We start from the raw sequence: 21,539 nt of genomic DNA on the forward strand, positions 1-21,539 counted from the left end.
ACAAAATAAGAGTAAACTTGATCATTTCATGCAGATGAGCACTTTCTATCCTCAAGAAAAATTTAACATCTCTCATTGTTTCTTTCATTCAATACCTTTTATTATCAGGAAGTTCTACTTTATATCTAAGTTAAATCTCTCTAGTTACAGTTAAAATCTACTACTTCTCATATGAATGAGTAACAGCTTGTCACTTTATAACCATATACTTCATGACCCTTCATATTCTAGAAGATCATTATTAAGTCACCCTTCAGCTTTCTATGATGCAACAGGCCCTATAAAAGTACCATCAGGCACAAAAATTATTAGAAGCACCACAAGGCACCATCATTAAAGTCACCATCTGGCATAACTGGAAATGTCAGCAAATAGGGAGTGCATATTGATGGGCATACTACTGTTTATGCCTTTTAACTGGTCAGTAATGTTAATTATAATTACATCTTCATTGTAGGATTTTATAGCTTGTATGGATAAATGAACATGCACTCGATTAACTAACTACAGACTAAATGGAAAATGGTTCTCAGGCTAATGTTTCCAAAAGCTATTAGTACTCTTTTTGTTGACTAATATCTCCAAAATCATCAAGTGCTGAGCAAACAGACAAATTGGCTCTATCTCGAAAGAGAACTCAAGCTCTTTTCTAACTTATACAAGTGATTTCTTTAACTGTTAAAAATTTAAGAAATTTTTTTGCTTTCAGAATTTTACTCTATTTTAATGTGGACAATATTAGATTTGCATAAACTAAGGAATGTTAATAATGCCTGTCAATCGCTGTTGGTTTAGTCTAAAAAGTTTTGCTATTAAAATTATGATTAAATTACTTATAATTATAAGCAAATAATATTTAATAACTTTGAAAATATATCATTTTTAAATTTAGCATACCTTGAGCTTAGTTTCACATGTGCTAAGAAATTATATCACAGAACTTGAATTACACTGTATAAAAGTGTACACTGTACACTTCTCTGAAAAGTTTATCAAAGAAATGATATTCTTTATTATTATATTTTAAGTTTTAGGGTACATGTGCACAATGTGCAGGTTAGTTACATATGTATACATGTGTCATGCTGGTGTGCTGCACCCATTAACTCGCCATTTAGCATTAGGTATATCTCCTAATGCTGTCCCTCCCCCCTCCCCCCACCCCACAACAGTCCCCAGAGTGTGATGTTCCCCTTCCTGTGTCCATGTGTTCTCATTGTTCAATTCCCATCTATGAGTGAGAACATGTGGTGTTTGGTTTTTTGTCCTTGCGATAGTTTACTGAGAATGATGATTTCCAATTTCATCCATGTCCCTACAAAGGACATGAACTCACCATTTTTTATGGCTGCATAGTATTCCACGGTGTATATGTGCCACATTTTCTTAATCCAGTCTATCATTGTTGGACATTTAGGTTGGTTCCAAGTCTTTGCTATTGTGAATAGTGCTGCTATAAACATACGTGTGCATGTGTCTTTATAGCAATTGTCTCAGCCCAAAATCTCCTTAAGCTGATAAGCAACTTCAGCAAAGTCTCAGGATACAAAATCAATGTACAAAAATCACAAGCATTCTTATACACCAATAACAGACAAACAGAGAGCCAAATCATCAGTGAACTCCCATTCACATTTGCTTCAAAGAGAATAAAATACTTAGGAATCCAACTTACAAGGGATGTGAAGGACCTCTTCAAGGAGAACTGTAAACCACTGCTCAATGAAATAAAAGAGGATACAAACAAATGGAAGAACATTCCATGCTCATGGGTAGGAAGAATCAATATCGTGAAAATGGCCATACTGCCCAAGGTAATTTATAGATTCAATGCCATCCCCATCAAGCTACCAACGACTTTCTTCACAGAATTGGAAAAAACTACTTTAAAGTTCATCTGGAACCAAAAAAGAGCCCGCATCGCCTAGTCAATCCTAAGCCAAAAGAACAAAGCTGGAGGCATCACACTACCTGACTTCAAACTATACTACAAGGCTACAGTAAACAAAACAGCATGGTACTGGTACCAAAACAGAGATATAGATCAATGGAACAGAACAGAGCCCTCAGAAATAACGCCGCTTATCTACAACTATCTGATCTTTGACAAACCTGAGAAAAACAAGCAATGGGGAAAGGATTCCCTATTTAATAAATGATGCTGGGAAAACTGGCTAGCCATATGTAGAAAGCTGAAACTGGATCCCTTCCTTACACCTTATACAAAAATTAATTCAAGATGGATTAAAGACTTAAACGTTAGACCTAAAACCATAAAAACCCTAGAAGAAAACCTAGGCATTACCATTCAGGACATAGGCATGGGCAAGGACTTCATGTCTAAAACACCAAAAGCAATGGCAACAAAAGCCAAAATTGACAAATGGGATCTAATCAAACTAAAGAGTTTCTGCACAGCAAAAGAAACTACCATCAGAGTGAGCAGGCAACCTACAGAATGGGAGAAAATTTTCACAACCTACTCATCTGACAAAGGGCTAATATCCAGAATCTACAATGAACTCCAACAAATTTACAAGAAAAAAACAAACAACCCCATCAAAAAATGGGCGAAGGATATGAACAGACACTTCTCAAAAGAAGACATTTATGCAGCCAAAAGACACATAAAAAAATGCTCATCCTCACTGGCCATCAGAGAAATGCAAATCAAAACCACAATGAGATACCATCTCACACCAGTTAGAATGGCAATCATTAAAAAGTCAGGAAACAACAGGTGCTGGAGAGGATGTGGAGAAATAGGAACACTTTTACACTGTTGGTGGGACTGTAAACTAGTTCGACCATTGTGGAAGTCAGTGTGGCGATTCCTCAGGGATCTAGAACTAGAAACACCATTTGACCCAGCCATCCCATTACTGGGTATATACCCAAAGGACTATAAAAGAAATGATATTCTTATATTTCATTTGTTTATTAAGATTACATTGCATATACTATGTAATAAACTACTTTTTAAGGCACATAAAGCTCTATGGAGTAAATTTAACAATGTTGGTGTGCTAGCATACCTGTCATAAAATACTGTTTTTCTAAGTTTTATTTTTTAATTAAACTTTTTTTTTTTTTTTTTTTTTAAAGAGACAGAGTTTTGCTCTTGTTGCCCAGGCTGGAGTACAATGGTGCAATCTCAGCTCACTGCAACCTCTGCCTCCCAGGTTTAAGTGATTCTCCTGCCTCGGCTTCCCAAGTAGCTGGGATTATAGGCGCGCACCACCATGCCCGGCTAATTTTGTATTTTTAGTAGAGATGGGGTTTCATCGTGTTGGTCAGGCTGGTCTCAAACTCCTGACCTCAGGTGATCGGCACACCTCTGCTTCCCAAAGTGCTGGGACTACAGGCATGAGCCACCGTGCCCAGCCAGAATTGGTTTTTAGGTTCTATGATATTCAAAATATGTCTTCTATAAGGTTTTAGTGTTATTTCCCCTTTTTCTTTCCTTTTTTTTTTTTTTTTTTTTTTTGAGATGGAGTCTTGCTCTGTTGCTCAGGCTGGAGTGTAGTGGTGCAATCTCAGCTCACCACAACCTCCACCTCCTAGGTTCAAGCGATTCTCCTGCCTCAGCCTCCAGAGTAGCTGGGCTTACAGTGGTATGCCACCATGCCCGGCTAATTTTTGTATTTTTAGTAGAGACAGGATCTTGCCATATTGGCCAGGCTGGTCTTGAACTCCTGACCTCAAGTGATCTGCTCATCTCAGCTCCCAAAGTGCTGGGATTACAGGCATAAGCCACATTATTTCATCTTCTTAGTTCACTCTTACCACCTATTAGTCTTCATGTTTCCTCCCATGCCTGGTTCACTCTCCTTCCTTGGCAGTATTCAAAGATTTTATTTACATTCACATTATTTCATATTTCTTTCTAATGTTTGGAGGGAAATCTGTTTTCTTAAATACAGTGAAAGCACATTATATTGAAATAATTAGTGGAAAGCAGTTTTTAATACAAACCTATATTACCATGTCATGTGCTCTATTTATAAAGATTAAGTGGCAATTTTTCAGGTCTCCAGAAAAATGTTAAAAGTTAGCAAGCTATAAGTGAGATTCTCTATTTCTTACTTCACAAATGTATCAAGGGAGTGATTAGGCACATATAGAATATCCCCGCTTTATTAAAGGGTAAGTGATAACTATAGATAAGAGAATATAAACACACACATATAGGGTTGTCTATACATATAACATGTACGTGTGCTTGATTTCAGGCCATTTTTTGTCCTCCATTCTTTTGGCAGCAATATGATATTAAAGTATAGAAGACACTTTGCCCATCAACTATGATGGCTGTTCTTCTCCGTTTTCCTATTTTTTACTTTAAGAGGACTGGGATTACTATGATCCACTTGAAGGTGAAAACAGTAACAAGTAAAAAGAAGAGCTGTGCTGGTTTCTCTCTATTTTCCAGCCTCTACTCCCACCACCACCACCACTGTTACAAGAAAGATCCTTTGTTCTGTTCCGTTCTTTGCCCCAGGAAGCTGATCCTGTGGATTACACACCTGAGCATCCTCCTACTAGCTTCTGGTTAAATTCAGCCAGTGAAGATCAAGAGTGATAAGAGGACTGAAAGGAAGAGACGGGTTTTTCTTCTCCCCTCCTTTTCTGCTCTGGGTCATATTTTCTGGAACATGCTGCATTCCCCGAGGATTATTGCACCTTTTAGGTTGTTCCATGTCTCACTGGGCTCTGGTAGAGAAATTTTCTCCTCTTGCCCTTTAGGCTTAGGAGTGGCAAGGGCTTCCTGTGGTTTCTAGGCTCTTCAGTGCCTCAACATCCTTTACTGGTTCCTCTAAATTCTCTCACCCCTTTGAAAGCAGTCTCTCTATCAAATTCTTAAACCATGTGACATTCCTATGAGGACCCTGATACAAGAGCTGATTTTAGAGGGATAAAAATTGTTATTTTCTTGTTCTTTATAGTCCAACAGTAGAGTTGTAGGAAACCTGGTGTTACGTAATTTGTTTATATTCATGTTCACAGTTTTACGTATTAAAATTATTCAAAAGTAAAATATGTATTAACAAACAGAGAGCATTTTTTTTAATAAATAAAAAAGTCTCAGGAACTTAATGTCAGGCACTTAATGTCAGGCACTCCTGCTAATTTCAGCATGACTTAGAATTTGTTTATATTCATGTTCACAGTTTTACGTATTAAAATTATTGAAAAGTAAAATATGTATTAACAAACAGAGAGCATTTTTTTTTAATAAATAAAAAAGTCTCAGGAACTTAATGTCAGGCACTCCTGCTAATTTCAGCATGACTTAGGGGATTTCTAGCCCAGTGTTTTCCATTTACTTTTAAAAATCAAATTTGTGTCTATCCATAGTTATAAGTACATTTTATTGAGATTTTGATTTGAGGCACATTTTTATAGCCTGCTATTAGAAGAGGCATTTGCCTTGCTATGTCAAATAATGTCAAATTATTGTATGGAGATAATATTTTGAAGTACAGTCACATACCACATAATAACACTTTAGCCAATGATAAACTGCATATAAAACAGTGGTCCCATAAGTTTATAATACCGTATTTTTCCTTTTCTTTTACCTTTTCTATGTTTAGATACACGAATGCTTCTCATTGTGTTATAACCGTCTACAGCATTCAATACAGTAACATGCTGTGCAAGTTTATATCCTAAAAGCAATAAGTTATGTCACATAGCCTAGGTACGGAATAGGCTACACCACTAATTCAGTGTAAGTACACTCTATGATGCTCACAGAAGGACAAACTCATCTAACAATGCATTTGTTAGAATGTATCCCTGTCATTAAGCATGCATGACTGTAGTTGCTTTCTTGGCAATATCCATTCAGGAATAGTCTCAGTTCTAGTAACAGTTGTGAATTGGGCCTTGTGGTTTCAGAGATAAACTCCAGAGTAACACCCGTGTAAGTACTAGGATATAATCTGGTGTCCAATGAGGTCAATCTAATTCAGATACTCTGATCTTTATGCCTGAGGTTCCTAAACTTGTCACTTTTAATAATCACAAATAACTTGAAAATCCAAAGTAGCTGTGTAGATAGGCAATAATCAATTTATGCAGATGAATCTCCGAAGAATCCTGGGGAATTAATCTACAGGAGGAAAGACATTTTGTTGGTAGAAAGCAGCCCTGGCCTTAGGAGAAGCCACATGGAGAGAACATATAATGTTTCTTCTGTTCTGGGGCTGGGAGTGGCAGCATGATGGTAATCCACCTGGCTGCCAGTATTGAAATGAAAGGTAGCCTGAGGCAATCCTTTCCATATACCAGTTGAAGGAATCTGTCATTTTTGAAAAGTCTGGTATTCATGATGATAAAGAGGTATCTATAATGCCAACCAGAGGAAAAGTATCCCTGTGCATGAAATACCATTCATTATCTTAGATTCAAGTGATGGACGTTCTCAGTGGAACAGTAATAGAAATGACTATACCTAAGTTCCAAAGCAGAGAAGAAAAGTAGAGTGACTCTTATAGAAACAATAAAAGGTGGCCAGGCATGGTGGCTCACGCCTGTAATCCCAGCACTTCGGGAGGCCCAGGCAGGCGGATCACTTGAGGTTGGGAGTTTAAGACCAGCCTAGCCGACATATTGAAACCCCGTCACTACTAAAAATACAAAAAGTTAGCTGGGCATGGTGGTGGCACATGCCTGTACTCCCAGCTACTCGGGAGGCTGAGGCAGGAAGATCACTTAACCCTGGGAAGCAGAGGTTGCAGTGAGCCGAGATCGCACCACTGCACTCCGCCTGGGGGACAGAGAGAGACTCTGTCTCAAAAAAAAAGTGAGGAATTCCTGAGGGGTGGAAAGGATGTTCAAGAGAAATGTAACTTGCTTGGAATACAGCATTTTTTGTTGCTAGGTCTCAGAATAACAAGGGTTTTTTTGTTTTGTTTTGTTTTTTTGGTGGTGGTGGTGTTTTGTTTTACTATTGTTAGGCTATGGTATTCATACTACTAGTTTTCCTTCCTCTGACCATTATATGGCCTGAGAAACCACCATTACCTATGAGATCTAAATTTCTCTAGAGTCTGGTAGCCAGTTGACATTAAGAAGATTACATGAATAGTTGTAGTTAACATTTTGCTAGCCTGATAACCTTTGCACCCACCTGCATAAAGCAGAACTTAATCTTCTCAATGGTTTACTTTTATTTCAAGTGAGAGAAGATGGGAGAATGTAAGGGACATCTTATAGCATACACAGCTTTCTCTTGTATTTCTATTCTACAATTCCTTTATAGCACTGCCTTGATCCACTTGAGACTGCTTATGTCCTCCTTGAAAATGGCAAACCCCTGCCCAAGGGACTACTCTCGATGTTCCCCAAACTACCAAGGAAGGAGGAGGCCTGAGGCACTGCATCGGCTTCAGTCTTTGCTTCCCAAGACAATTCAGAATTAGTTACAACATGATGAGAATTCTATACTTCGGGAAAGAACAGGTTCGCAGCAGGCCTGTAACCTCCAGGAAAAAGCAAAGGAAAGTGACCGTCTTAAAAAAAGAGTTGGGATTTAAAAGCAATCAGTCAAACAAAGTAGTATCTGTGCTATGTATAGACAAGATTCTCCAGTACAGAATTTCTCCTTTCTTTCTGCGAATAAATCCCTGGAGGCCAACTGAAATAAATTGGTAGACTAGTGTCTCTCACAAATCTATTTAGAGAGGTTTTTTGAATAGTTGGAAGATGCTTGCAAAAAATAGCATGGGCACCAGGAACTTGAGGACTGAATGGGTGTGAGGTTGTGAGGGTGGGAGGGAGGAGCAGCGGTGGTTATGCAGTGGGCCATGTCACCCAGTTCCACTGAACAGGCATCAGGCAGGAGCTTAAGGATCTACTGAACTGTTTTCCTAAGGGACACAGACAATTACACCAATAGGTGGATGAGAACAGAAAAAAACAATGCACTGTCAAATTACACTTGTCAGTGCTCTTAACCAGTATCAAAGTTTACTAGTAAGTTCAAAGATACATTGTTTATTCTGATCTGCTCCCTTAGTATTTGTTGAGACAATAACTATATTTCAGCAGGAAAAAAAAATCTGAGCAGGTTTCTGTTGTATTTCCTCAGATCATAAAACTTTCTCTATATTTTGTTTCTTTTTCCCATTTCTATTTCTACTACTCGAAGTGTTTCCCTTCACTCTATTTGGTCATTAATCAACTTTGTCCATCAATAGGTGTAAGAATTGTCTGGATTTTTGGATTGGAGAAAGTACTCCGCAATTTGTAAGTCCAATTCATATTTCTTTGCCACGAGGAAGTTACACAGCTTGAATCACATGAAGTACAACTAAATTCCTAATGCAGCATTTTTCATGTGAAAAAAAGTAATGAATTATTTCACCTCCAAAATCCCTGTTGCTAGTCTTCTGATTGCCAAAAGCTTCAAGTGACTTCACTAATGGAAGTCTCAAGGCTCTTCTTCCTGCTCCTTAGCTCAATTAGTGTTAACCTTTGCCTTCCAACAGTGAAATACATTTATTTCTGGTCCACACATTATGTAAATAACTTCTCTTCATTTCCAGATGGCCTTCATATTGTCATGCTGGTTTTTGTGTGTGTGTGTGCATGTGTGTGTGTGTGTGTGTGTGTGTTTTGCCATGCTATTTTAACTTTTATAATCAAAGAGGGTAACAAATATTTATATGTCATCAGTCATTAAGTCATTCACAGATTTGATATTTAGGTACTATTTTAGTAGTAGAGATTTAGTGGTAAAGTACAATTCACACTATCAAGGAATTTACAACATGCATATCAGACAGAATAGGCAGATTTATGTCGCAGTAACAAAGAACTTCAAATTATCAATGCCTTAAAATAATGGTTTATTTCTAGCCAACGCTATGTGGAGGACCAGAAGATCTCATTGTAGTAATTTAGGATCTTATGGAGATAGATGTTCTATTTCAATGCATGCTTTCATAATCATTTAGATAGGAAAAAGGAATGCAGTAAATCATACACTGGCTCTAGAATCCTCTGCCTACAAGTGATACAGGTTACTACTTCTCATACTTCATTGGCCAAAAAAAGCCATGCGGGCATATCTAACATCCGAGAAAGCAGGACTTCCTAATGAACATAGGAATACAACATTATATTCATCAATATCATATTTCTGACCACCTATATCATACTATCAAAACATCAGCTGATACTACATCTATAATATAGTATTCTATTTAAATGTCTTGTTCATAACTTATGAACATGGCTAAGACACAATTGCTTCTTTTATTTTCTTTACTTTTGTGGAGCTATACATCACCCAGGTCACACAATTTTGTTCTCTCTTTTTCAGTTCTGTGACTCAATCACTCAATAACAACAAATTATAGTCCTGCCATATATGCTGGGGATCCCAGTCTCGAGCTAGTATTAGATCAATATCTTTTTTATCCCTTTTCCTGGTTATACAACCAAGCTTGATGTCTAGACTCAGCATTTCTGTGGACAACTAAGTTGTTTCCATTTCTAACTTTTGCCATCAGGACAAAATCCAGATAGTGTTCTTGCTCAAACAAGCATTAAGCCAAACTAAACATGGAGAAAAATCATTTTGGATGTTTATGGAAGCTTATACCTATGGCGAGATGTCACTTTAATACTGACACATATATAAGAAAAATAGTAATTTAATATTTAATAATATTTAATATCTTGCTTTTTCAGTTTATAATTCTGCATTGGAGAAAGATAAGAATAAATGTTGATCTGTCTGAATGTATAACACAGTAAGAAAGGATCTAATTGGGTCATAATGAAGCCGTTTGCTCACTTCTGTATATTATTTCTTCTCTTTTTTTTAAGAAGCAGCACAGTATAGGAGGAGAAGCCTCAGTTAATGAAATAGACACACCAATTACTAACCATGCAAACTATTTGAGATTCAGGTTTCCTTGTCTTTAGAGTACAAATAATAATAGGTAACTCATAGAACTGTAGTGAGAATGTTTGTAAAACACTTCGCACAGCATTTCGGGACAATAACTAGGTTTCCAAAATTCTTCTTTTATTTTCTCTAAACTGGAGTAACTATGAAGTTTTGAGCACAGTTAATATGTAATGTATCTGGAAATAGAAAAAAATACACTCAGGAAAAAATTATTCCAAATGAACAACTCCACCTTCTTCCCTAACAAATGACAAATATTCTGGGTGAGCAATGTAAACATGCCAGTAAATAGAAAATGGGAACAGAATGAAAGACATCTTGCTAGATTCCCAATAACTGTTCATGAGAATGTATACACCCCAGCTCAGAGAGGAAATATAAACACCAGGGATTTTGCAGATGAGCCAGTCTGAGGTTTTATCAATTTCTTTGCTAAACAATAATATATGGTATTACATATAATAATAGCATATATTATTATATAACAGCAATAGATATTACTATTCCAATAGGTTCCTTCTCAAATCTTTTAATATATTATCTTTAATGAATGAACCAGTTAAATTCTTTGTTGTGTATGGGCAAAGTACATTTTTACATGTCTTTTGTATACTAATACCAACACCTACACTTTCCAAAATTTTATTATTTTTAGTATTGTCCTTGTCATATTAGAATTTAATATTTTCTTTGTAGAATCTAAAACTCAGGAAGTGAAGATACACTTTGTTTACTCTTAGACAATACTTTTCTAGTTTTTACCCAAATCCTTTAAGATTTTTGATCTACAAAAGATGATCATACGAAATCTTAACCATTCTTTAAGAACCACCTTAAATATTATCATGAAACTGACTACAATTTAAATGGTGGCAAAAGATCCACGCTTATTTAAATTTGTAGATTTCTTCCATTTAACTTATACTACCAAACATTTCAGTGATTTCTTTGTATATTTGTTTCCTACCAGGATGTAAATTTTTAGAAGGCACACACAAATATATATATATATAATTTATATATAATCTATATATATATATAATTTATATATAATTTATATATATATAATTTATATATAATTTTTATATATATTATATATATTAGCTATATATATATTTATATAGCTTTACATATCTATTTCTTACATAGCGCAGTAAACTACCCTGTACATTTTTGTTAAATTAGTAAAATCTTGAACACGTGGGAGCTAGGAAATATCTTCAAGATGCTATTTGGATTGTCTTAATCCTAGGATTTGAGACTAATTGGGAAACAGAAGAAATAAGGATTCCTGTTTAAATATATAGGGAAGACAGGATGGGAAGCAATAAGGAAGTAAAAAGAACCGGAAACTTCTTTAGGGTGGATAATCAAGGAAAGGAGGAGATCTGCCACTCATTTTAATGATTAACTATTGTTATTTGCTGGTCCCATCAGTCTTCCTCACTGAGAATAGCAAAACAGTAAAGGTAGAAATAAATACAATTATGTTGCAGAGACAAGCTAGAATGGAAATGAGGAGAGAGGTCTGCTATGTTAGATATGAGATGCCCTGGGCATATAAACTGATGCTATTATTTATTTTCTCTTTTGTTCACTTGTTCAGTTCAATAGATTACAAGCTAATAGGACTGAAAATACTATAAAGAATGAAGTTGAATGTGTTTCTAACTCTGTTACTGACACACCCTAGAATTTCTCATGCAAGTCAACAATAAACATCTCACATCTTGAATTTTGAACCAGAAATCATCTTTTGAAACTGGTAAATGTTTATGTAAGACTGAAGTGGAACACACTTTTAAATATTACTTTTGATTAAATCCCTTATTCTTATTTTATTCATCCAATAGTTCTCACAATTTTTCCCTGTAATTATTGAGACTATCCTAAAAAATTAAAATGCAGTTTATTATATTTTCCCTTAGAGAAGAAATCACGATGTCACAGCTTCAAATTCTTCATCTCTCTATGGGCTAATTTCTCCTTAGTTTTCTCTTTAAGCAATCAGAAATTAAAGACATTTGAGAATACTCTTTAGGGAGAATAATGGCTGTACTGATTATTATATACCTTTAAAACTTGTTTTATCAGAATGTTTTCCAGATTTTTTTTTCATTTATGCATTTGGATGCTTAACAATAAAGTTCAACACTCCATTATTATCTGATAATCCAAGCCAGAATCATCCTCTATTTCTGAATTTTCACTAATTCTTAACTGTTACAACTTCTACATGTCTCTAAAAATTCATTTCACTTTGTCCCTACAGCTACTGCTTTAGTTCAGTATTGCATAAAATCTTTCTTGTGTTATTTTAGTTGCCTTCTAACTGGTTTCCAGTTTTCTGTGTTTTCTCCTCTCAATAATCAGGGAAAGTATTCAGTATAGCCAGTGAAAAATATTTTCTAGGGCTCCCAGAATTAAATAATATTACTATCCTATTATAATAAACGGTCCGTATATTACTTTGCCTGTAGCAGTAAAAACAAAAGTAGTTTACAGAGTATTACTAAAGAGTGTAAAAATTCATAGGAAAATGAAATTCATTGCCAGATTCTTAGACATACAGGGAATAATATAATCAGACCACTTGTTAGAGTGGAAACACAATTTTTGGCCTCTAATTAAAGACAAAATTTTTCCCCCAAGTCTCTGAGAAACAAATATCTTACTTAATAACCTTCTCTGGAAAATATATACATTAATAATAAAAATAAATTTACTGTTTAAAAAGTTTTAATTTTTACTGGAAGTTTACCCTTTTTAAATAATTTACACAATAATGCTTTATATTTATATATGGTTTTGCATACGTATATTTTCTTATGTGATAATCAAAATAGCTTTATTGGTAAGTACATGAAATATATTATTTTTCTGGAAACGGGCTGAACAAGGGGGTACACTTCTAATTTCCATTTTTATTTTATTTTTTTCTTTTTATTTATTTTTTTAAGTTCTGGGATACATGTACAGAACGTGCCGGTTTGTTACATAGGTATATATGTGCCATGGTGGTTTGCTGCACCTATCAGCCAAAACACATATCTTTCTATACTTTTGATTTTTTATACATCAAGAACTCACATTTTCTGAAACCCTAAGGAAAAATTGGATTTGCAGCTGTAAAAACAAATTTACTACTGAATTACCCCTTACATATTAAAATTGTATGCTACATTGCTGGCAGAATTTTACTGAAGTCTTACAATTTTAATAAGTTAACATTATGTGATATAATTTTAAAAATTACATTTACTAGTATTTCCAAAGCTAACAAATAATTTAACCATATTAAATTATTATTCATTTTATGTGCAGCTGAAGATATTTTTTCAAAATCAACTTGTGTAAAGTGATTAAAAGTTGATGTCAAACCTTAAGATGATGTCAGGATAATGTTCCTTGACTCTCTCCTTTCTTCCATAATTCCTACAGGAGCATAAAAGGACTCCAACTCCATCACCATCAGACACTCAAACACTCAACTACTTTCTAGAATCTAGGAAAAAATTAAAATTACCATAGCTGATAAAACTGTAGTGAGAAACACACGGGCTAACCTATATATCTGACCAGAACTAAAACAAAAGCACTAACCATAGACAAAGGGTAAACACATTTTGTCTCTTTCTATCTAACTGCCTCCTGTCTCAGTAACCCAGGGTCTATGCCAACAGAAAACCAAGAAGTAGGCTCTTCAAGGTATAGGAGCTGGATTTTGAAGTGCTTAGTGTGCTGATCCTTCTCAACTATCAGTCCTCCCTGTTCTGTCGATACATTACCTCCCAAATCAATTCACTGGCCAGGCGCGTTAGCTCTTGCCTGTAATCTCAACACAGGGAGGCTGAGACAGGTGGATCACCTGAAGTCAGGAGTTCAAGACGAGCCTGGCCAACACGGTGAAAACACACCTCTACAAAAAATTCAAAAACTTAGCCAGGCATGGTGGTGGGTGCCTGTAATCCCAGCTACTTGGGAGGCTGAGGCAGGAGAATTGCTTGAACCTGGGAGGTGGAGGTTGCAGTGAGCCGAGATCACATCATTGCACTCCATCCTGGGTGACAGAGCTATCTCAAAAAAAAAAAAAAAAAATCAATTCACAAACTTCAGCTCTGAGCAGGAAATAGGAGGAGTGTAGAAATGGCATGTTACATGCTGAGAGAGAGTTCTCTCATAGATATATATAAAAGTAAGAATGAGCATAGGAAACCCAATGGCATATGTGCAATGTAGGAATTTGAATTTCGAGGGTAATTTTTATTTTCTGTTTAAAAAGTCAAAGTCTGGAAACAAAGTAAAGTAATGGCAAAATCTTAAAGCAGAGTCACAATGAATTAATGTTTGCTAGAAAAACCCCAACATTAGTTATAATTTTGGGGTGGTAAACATTTCAGAATACTCAGCAGAACACCATTCCTTTAGCCCAGAGGACTCTTGTTCCAGATCTCAACTTCTACCCTTCAGAGATATCTACAGATGGAAAGACAGTTATATTATCAAACTTCATTGGATAGGTTATTGTATTATGTATCTATTAAAAAAAGAAGATGTTTAATGTCACCTATCATTTGCTTTTAAATTTATAAAAATGTGGATATAAAAAGTATGTGTAACAGGATATCAATTTTCATTTGCTCTCGTTTTATAAAACATAGGAATATAAAAGTTTATGTGATTTTATAAATGCTTGCATATAAATCCATGTGATATATATTAATAACATATTAACAGTTTTTTCTGGATGATAAAATAATGTTTCATTATTACTTCATATATATAAAATATATGTATTTTCCAAATTGTAATATTTACATAGTATATATAGAAAATATGAATATTTAAGCTAAAAGGCACTTTGGAGAAGAACAGTCTTGTTTTCTTCTTCAGGGCTGAGAAAACAAAACAGATGGCAGAAAGAAGAACCAAAGTCATATGCATAGTATATGCAGAGTCAGAAATGGAACAATGGCCCATCTATCATTTTTATATTGTTTTGTACAATATAAAAAATTTAAATGACATAAACATGTAAAAGTAGATTTTCCTACAGTTCGATTCATTCAAATAGTAATATCCTATCATGGATAGGATCTTAGTCAACAGGGAGCTGACAAATCTTCTTTGTGCATATTCTCATCATTAAAAAAAAAAAAAAAGTTTACTATTCAATAGACAGTCTAGTTATCATTTGTTTAACACTGCCGAGAAAAGAATATAGGTAAAAGCTTATGTAGGAACTTTTTCCGTGAACTTAAGAATGAGTTAACAGAAATCATTAAGATATTTTACCTTTAAAACCCTCATTGATGTAATTTGTGATTGTGATGGTTAGGCAGAGTTCAGCAACCATAATAGTTATTGAAGTCTGCACAAAAAATGTTGTTCTAAATGTGCATGTATTTTGCTTGTTTAGCGTGTCTACAAACACACCAGTTGTCATAACTAATCAATCAGTTTATCTATTAATAGGTTTTTTTTAATGTGTTTATTAATGGCTAGTTAAGTGTTTGAAATACTGGAAATCAGATTTTCTCACTGAATATAGAAAGGATTGCAGTTTGAATATAATCATTAAATGACTGAAATCACATAAGTCACATTAATATATGTTTTTTTCTTTTTAACCAGTTGAATTAAGCCTCTTTTATCATGTATGCTTCTTTACCCTGCTCCTATTAAACAAGGGAATCCTTTTATCTCTTAAATAATGATGGAATTTCAGTGCAGCACTGTGTAATTTGATGTCAAGAGCAGCTGAACTCAAATCATATAATAAAAAGCAAAATATACAAATTATGCCATTTAGCAATTATTCAATATCCTTATGTCTCATTTTTTAAGTGCATAGAAAAGGTGAATTTTGTTCTTTTATAGACAAATTAGTGAAACAGAGAAAGCTTGTGATAGAAAGCAGCACTACTGGCACCAACCAGGCCTCTCCTGAGTCTATGCTCACCTCACTCCAAGATACTTGTCTTTTCAATTTTGTTCTCTCTGTGGCCCATCTTGAGACACTAAGATATCACCTACTCTGAGCCTCTTTTAAGTGTATACAAAGGTAATCCAATGTCATGGTGTAAGTTATGTCTCTTTTCTTTTTTCTTAGATGTAGTACTAAGCAGCTACAATATACATTTCCCTTTATGCTTCTTTGCACAGTCAGAATCTTTCTGACTGCAAACTATAAGAATATTCCTCTGATTTCCAGTCTCGGAGAACATTACAAGTAGCATCGAATACAGATAATTTTGAGTGCTAGCTCCTCATTTACAGATTATAAAATAACAACAACAACAAAATCAAGACCTAAATTGGTGAACTGTAACTCAGCTGGAAGCATCAATCTGGAGTTTTTATAGTCCAGAGTGGTTGCTGTGTATTTTAAATTACTTCTTATGGCCAGTTTTCACTCCACGTTCATCATAAGATTCTAGAAGTATACAACTATTCTACATATTGGTATTCTTCACAGTGCTTTACAATAAAATTAGTACTTAGTAGTATTCACTAAGTGAAGGAAAGAAAAGGAAATGAATAAAAGACAAAATATATGAAGTTATCTCTCTTCCACAGAAGGTGCCTAAATATGTAACACATTTAGATTAGTCATTATGAAACAACATATTTCTCACATATCACCTTAGCAAAATCTCATGTTAGTAAACTCAGAGTGATCTTCTTCATTTACTTTTTGTAAATGTCTAACATAATTTTACAGTTGATTAGACTGGAGGAGGAGAGAATTGGAAGGAAAATAATTTAATTAGGGCAGTATATGCTCATTAATTGATACTAAAGCAATTTAAATCAGGAAAGTAGTTAATAAGTTTTTATTTCTTTTCTTTTTTTTTTTTTTTTTTTTTTTTTTTTTTTTTAGAGACGAGGTCTCACTGTGTTGCCCAGGCTGGACGTGAACCCCTGGGCTCAAGCCTTTGCCTCCTGTGTATCTGAGACTACAGGTGCACACAACTGCACCCAGCGCAGGGCCGTAGTTGATGAGACACATGAGAGATATGAGGGTAATTTTTAAAAAGCAAAGGTAATTAATCGAAAGGCAATTGGAACAATTAAATGTTGCCTTTTGTTATCATCACTTTTTGGGGCTATTAACTTGCTTAAAAAGCACAAGTTCTTCATAAAATGACAAAACTAAACATAGCCTCCGAAAATGACAGGAAATCAAGAAGTAGGGCAAAAGATGTATTGTTCAACATTTTAGCATTTTGCTAGAACAAAACAAATTTAGTTAAAATATACGGCAATAATAAAAAGGAATGAGGTCATGTCCTTTGCAGGGACATGGATGAAGCTGGAAGCCATCATCCTCAGCAAACTAACACGGGAACAGAAAACCAAACACCGCATGTTCTCACTTATAAGTGGGAGCTGAACATTGAGAACACATGGACACAGGGAGGGGAACATCACACACCAGGGCCTGTTGAGGGGTGGGAGGTGAGGGGAGAGAACTTAGAGGGCAGGTCAACAGGTGCAGCAAACCACCAGTATACCTATGTAACAAACCTGCACGTTCTGCACATGTATCCCATTTCTTATTTTTTTTAGAATAAAGAATTTTAAAAATATATGGCAATATAAGCACATGAGGTTTAACATTGTTAGCCATTGGGAAATGAAAATTAAAATTATAATAACATTCTACTATGTGCCCATTTGAATTGCTAAAGTAAAAATTACTGACAATGTCAAGTGCTGGAGAGTATGTCTGAACAACTAGATCTCTCATATATTGCTGGTGAAACTGTATAGCCTCACTCATAAAGTCTGTCATTTTAAAATAAAGTTAAACATGAATTTACCAGTTACAACAATCACACTCTTAGGTATTTATCCTAGAAAAATTAAAATTTATGCTCACACACAAAAACCTATAGACAGATGTTCATAGCAGCTTTGTAATAGCCCCAACTAAAAATGATCAAAATCTTCTTCTAGAGGTGAAGGAATAAATATCATTTGGTGCAGCCCCACAGTGGAATACTACTCAGCAATAAAAAGGAATACACCACTGATGTACACAAAAATGTGAATGGATCTCACGGGCCTTATGCTAACTGGAAAAAAAAAAGCCAATTTCAAAAAGTTTTTAACTGTAAAACTATACTTATTAAATACTCTTAAAGTAACAAAATACAGTGAAAAATAACAGATCAGCAGTTGCCAGAAGTTACAGTTTTGGGAGGGTACGACTCTAAGGGGAAATATGAGAATTTTTTTTTGTGGTAATGGACGTGTTCAATATCTTTATTTTGGTGATGGCAAAATTAATCATATATATATAAAATAAGGTTCCAAAGGGCTATATACCAAAAAAAGGGTGCATGTGAATCTGAATAGTGGTTACAATTAAGAGTACTGAGCCAATAAAAATTTCCTCATTTTAATAATTTACTATGGCTTTGTAAAATGTTATCATTAGGAAAAGCAGAATGAGTGGTACAGAGGAACTTTCTATTAATTTTGCAACTTTTGAGAAATCTTAAATATTTCCAAATGAAAGGATTAAGTACAATAAAATAGGAGATTCTTTTTCTTCTATCCATCATCTAAAATAGAAGAAAATTAGTGCAAAATTTTTTTAAAAGTTTTCTCCATTACTTTTGATTTATTTTCCAATTTGACTGTTAACCGTTTTTACATATACCTCATGAAACAAACATGGGATCCTTTCAGTACTGCTCATAGTATACAGAAGGCTCATTTTCCTAGTTACTACAGCAGTAAACAGTCTTTCTGGGAAGACATGACACACAAACAAAAAACGATGAGCAAAAAGTAAATTTGTCAAATATCCATCTTCAATTTCTTGCACAATTAATACTTTATTTGTAGGTTAATCTGAGGCTACATTATTTTAAAAGAGCTGACAGGAAGGGATAGATAATATCAGAAATAATAAAGTCATTTTTGATGAAAAGACTAGAATTCTATCACCAAAACAAATGAAATATCGTGAGACAATTCTCTATTGGGTCTCACACATGCACACCTTTGTAAAGCAAAGGCATTGGCAAATTATGTTTTGTACTATCTTTTCAAGGATTGTTGTATAGCAAATAGCTTGGGAGGATAGAGATAATTTCTCCCTTTAGAGCAGAAGGCAGATTTATTGTCCAACCAGAATAATAAAGATAATGCTTCCCTTTAGGGCAAAGTTGTGCTTGTTGCTAACTGTGGCATTAGGAGATGGGTGATTTCCTAAACTCGGGACGCTCAGCTATGACACGAGCTCACTATGTGCACAGCACCCACCTGTGTCTACCCCTACGTTGTCCCTTGGGATATGAGAACAGGGGGAAGTGATTTGCACATATGATAAGTTTTTGCTGGGAGCTGTATGCTTCGATGAAAGAAGTCATTTGTTTCTGATCTAACAGACTACAAAACCCTGACTACTTAACTTGGCTTAAAAATAGGATGAAACGTCAGATGAAAGGGGTGTGAAGATTATATGGAATGATATAGACTTATTTTGAAATTTCAAGATTCCTTTCTGTTCCTAGGCATATTATGTCTCTGCCTTATAACAGTAACCTCAGGCCAGTCTAATCCCCAGGTTGCGACTGGTTCAGAATGAGGATGAGAGGATTACAACTTAAAATGTTCATGAAATATTTTATAAATATGCTTTTGTCTCTCTTATATCTGACTCTTTCAGACAAAAGGTCTGGATGTGTCACTGGGGAGCAGGAATAAAGTTATAGCTATCCCAGATTTTGTGGAGGTGGAAGGCAAGCAAAAATCTAGAATTTGAAGGAGGGGTAATATTACTGTGGGAGGTATGGGGAAGAAAGGGGTATTCATGATCTTTTGTCTTCTAGAACAGTCCCTGGAGTCTTCCTCCAGAATGCAAACACCCTGGTGCTGCTGTTTATCTTTTCAATGATGTCTGAAAACAAGGGAACCAATGAGAGCCTGCAGCTCATACTGCCTGCTGTACTATGAGTCATAAAGTACTTTATCTTTGACCCAAGTGCATCATATCTTCTGCCAAGATCTAGGAAACTCTGGCAGGCAAGGAATTTAGCTTGCAAATAGGATAAAATATCCAAGTATTCACAGTGTTTGCTATAACACAAAATAACTAAAGAGACTTCAGTTTAATTATATTCTGGCTTTCGAAATTGGAAATTGAATTTATAGGAATAAAAACAATAATATTGGTATCTAGATGTTTTATAAACAGTGCTTTCATAGATAGCTTATCAGTGAAGTTCACAAAATATATTAACAATGTATATAATATCCCTCCATGCATCCTCTTGGCACTTAATTCTTGTAGAATCTGTGGTGGACAGTTAAATACGGGTTTTGATTTTCTAGATGTTGATAGTATCTCACCTTGAGCAAACTAAATCTTGTTCATCAGACATGCAGAAGCAGCCAAGACATTAATGTACCAAGGCACTTCTCAACCAATAGAGGAAAGAAGTTTGTCATCGTCAATCCACAGATACATCACTGTGACAAGTATCCTTTATGCTCAGAAAGTTCCAGGGAGAATCAAGCCTAAGTTCAGTACAGTTGCCTCAGTAACACACCCTACTTTTCCTTCTTCCTTTGTTCCTCTTCATCCCTCATTCCTGCTTTCTGGGATTACCACATAAATAGACTACCCAAACACAATTAGTTGTCTCAAGCTCTTCTTTTGGAAACTACCTAATTTAAAACAAAGGAAACAGCTCATTCACAACAAATATGCTTGGGGTATATATTTATAAACTTTTTTTCTGTCAAACAATTTCATATATTTCCAAGAACTAAATAAAGGGTTTATACTATAAGATATAATTTGAGTTAATGGCAATAACGTCATTTTACAGTACAAGATGATTCTACTGACTGATGATCATTTAGACATACGATAATTTGGGAATTTACACTGGATTGCTTAAGGAAGATGCCTGGAAAAAGTCAGGATTACAATCTTGGTCTGGTACTGATAGGGCTTGGCTGTGTCCTCACCCAAATCTCATCTTGAATTGTAGCTCCCATAATTCCCCTGTGCTGTGGGATGGACTTGGTGGGAGATACTGAATCATGGGGGTGGTTCTCCTATACTGTTGTTATGGTAGTGAATAAATCTCATGAGATCTGATTTTATAAAGGGTTTCCCCTTTTATTTGGCTCTCATTCTCTCGTCTGCTGCCATGTAAGATGTGCCTTCTGCCATAGTTGTGAGGCCTCCCCAGCCATGTGGAACTGTGAGTCCAATAAGCCTCTTTTTCTTTATAAATCACCCAGTCTCAGGTATGTCTTTATCTGCAGCATGAAAGTGAACTAATACAGGTATCAATCCAAAATTTATATCCTGCATGAGTAAACTATACCTCGGACCTATTTAATGTTAAATATTTGGATATATTCTTTAAGACCTTCAAAATTTGACATTATCTTACTATTTCTGTGGGTAAATTACATTAGACCTAATAAACAAAATAAGACTTTGAAAAGCATTAACCTACCTTGTATTAATAAAATATTGAATTCAATTCTGGTTGTTATATAAATTGGATGACAGAGAGTTTAAATATGGGTAAGATAATTATTGCTCTACAAAGAAGCGGAGTTGGAAGTGAAAGTT

At 35.0% G+C, this 21,539-nt stretch overlaps 1 protein-coding gene and 1 long non-coding RNA gene across 2 annotated transcripts in view; one reads left to right on the forward strand and one right to left on the reverse strand.

Moving 5' to 3' along the window:
• Positions 1–21,539, reverse strand: part of LRP1B (LDL receptor related protein 1B) — a 1,899,171-nt gene that overhangs the window by 907,270 nt on the left and 970,362 nt on the right. The window lies entirely within an intron of this gene.
• LOC129057977 (uncharacterized) lies at positions 295–20,125 on the forward strand. The gene is made up of 4 exons (XR_008522759.2): positions 295–420; positions 9,706–9,767; positions 17,891–18,138; positions 19,777–20,125. It is a non-coding gene; the product is annotated as an uncharacterized LOC129057977 (long non-coding RNA).

The sequence above is a fragment of the Pongo abelii genome, chromosome 11 (genome assembly GCF_028885655.2).
Source record: "Pongo abelii isolate AG06213 chromosome 11, NHGRI_mPonAbe1-v2.0_pri, whole genome shotgun sequence".
Lineage (NCBI taxonomy): Eukaryota > Metazoa > Chordata > Mammalia > Primates > Hominidae > Pongo > Pongo abelii.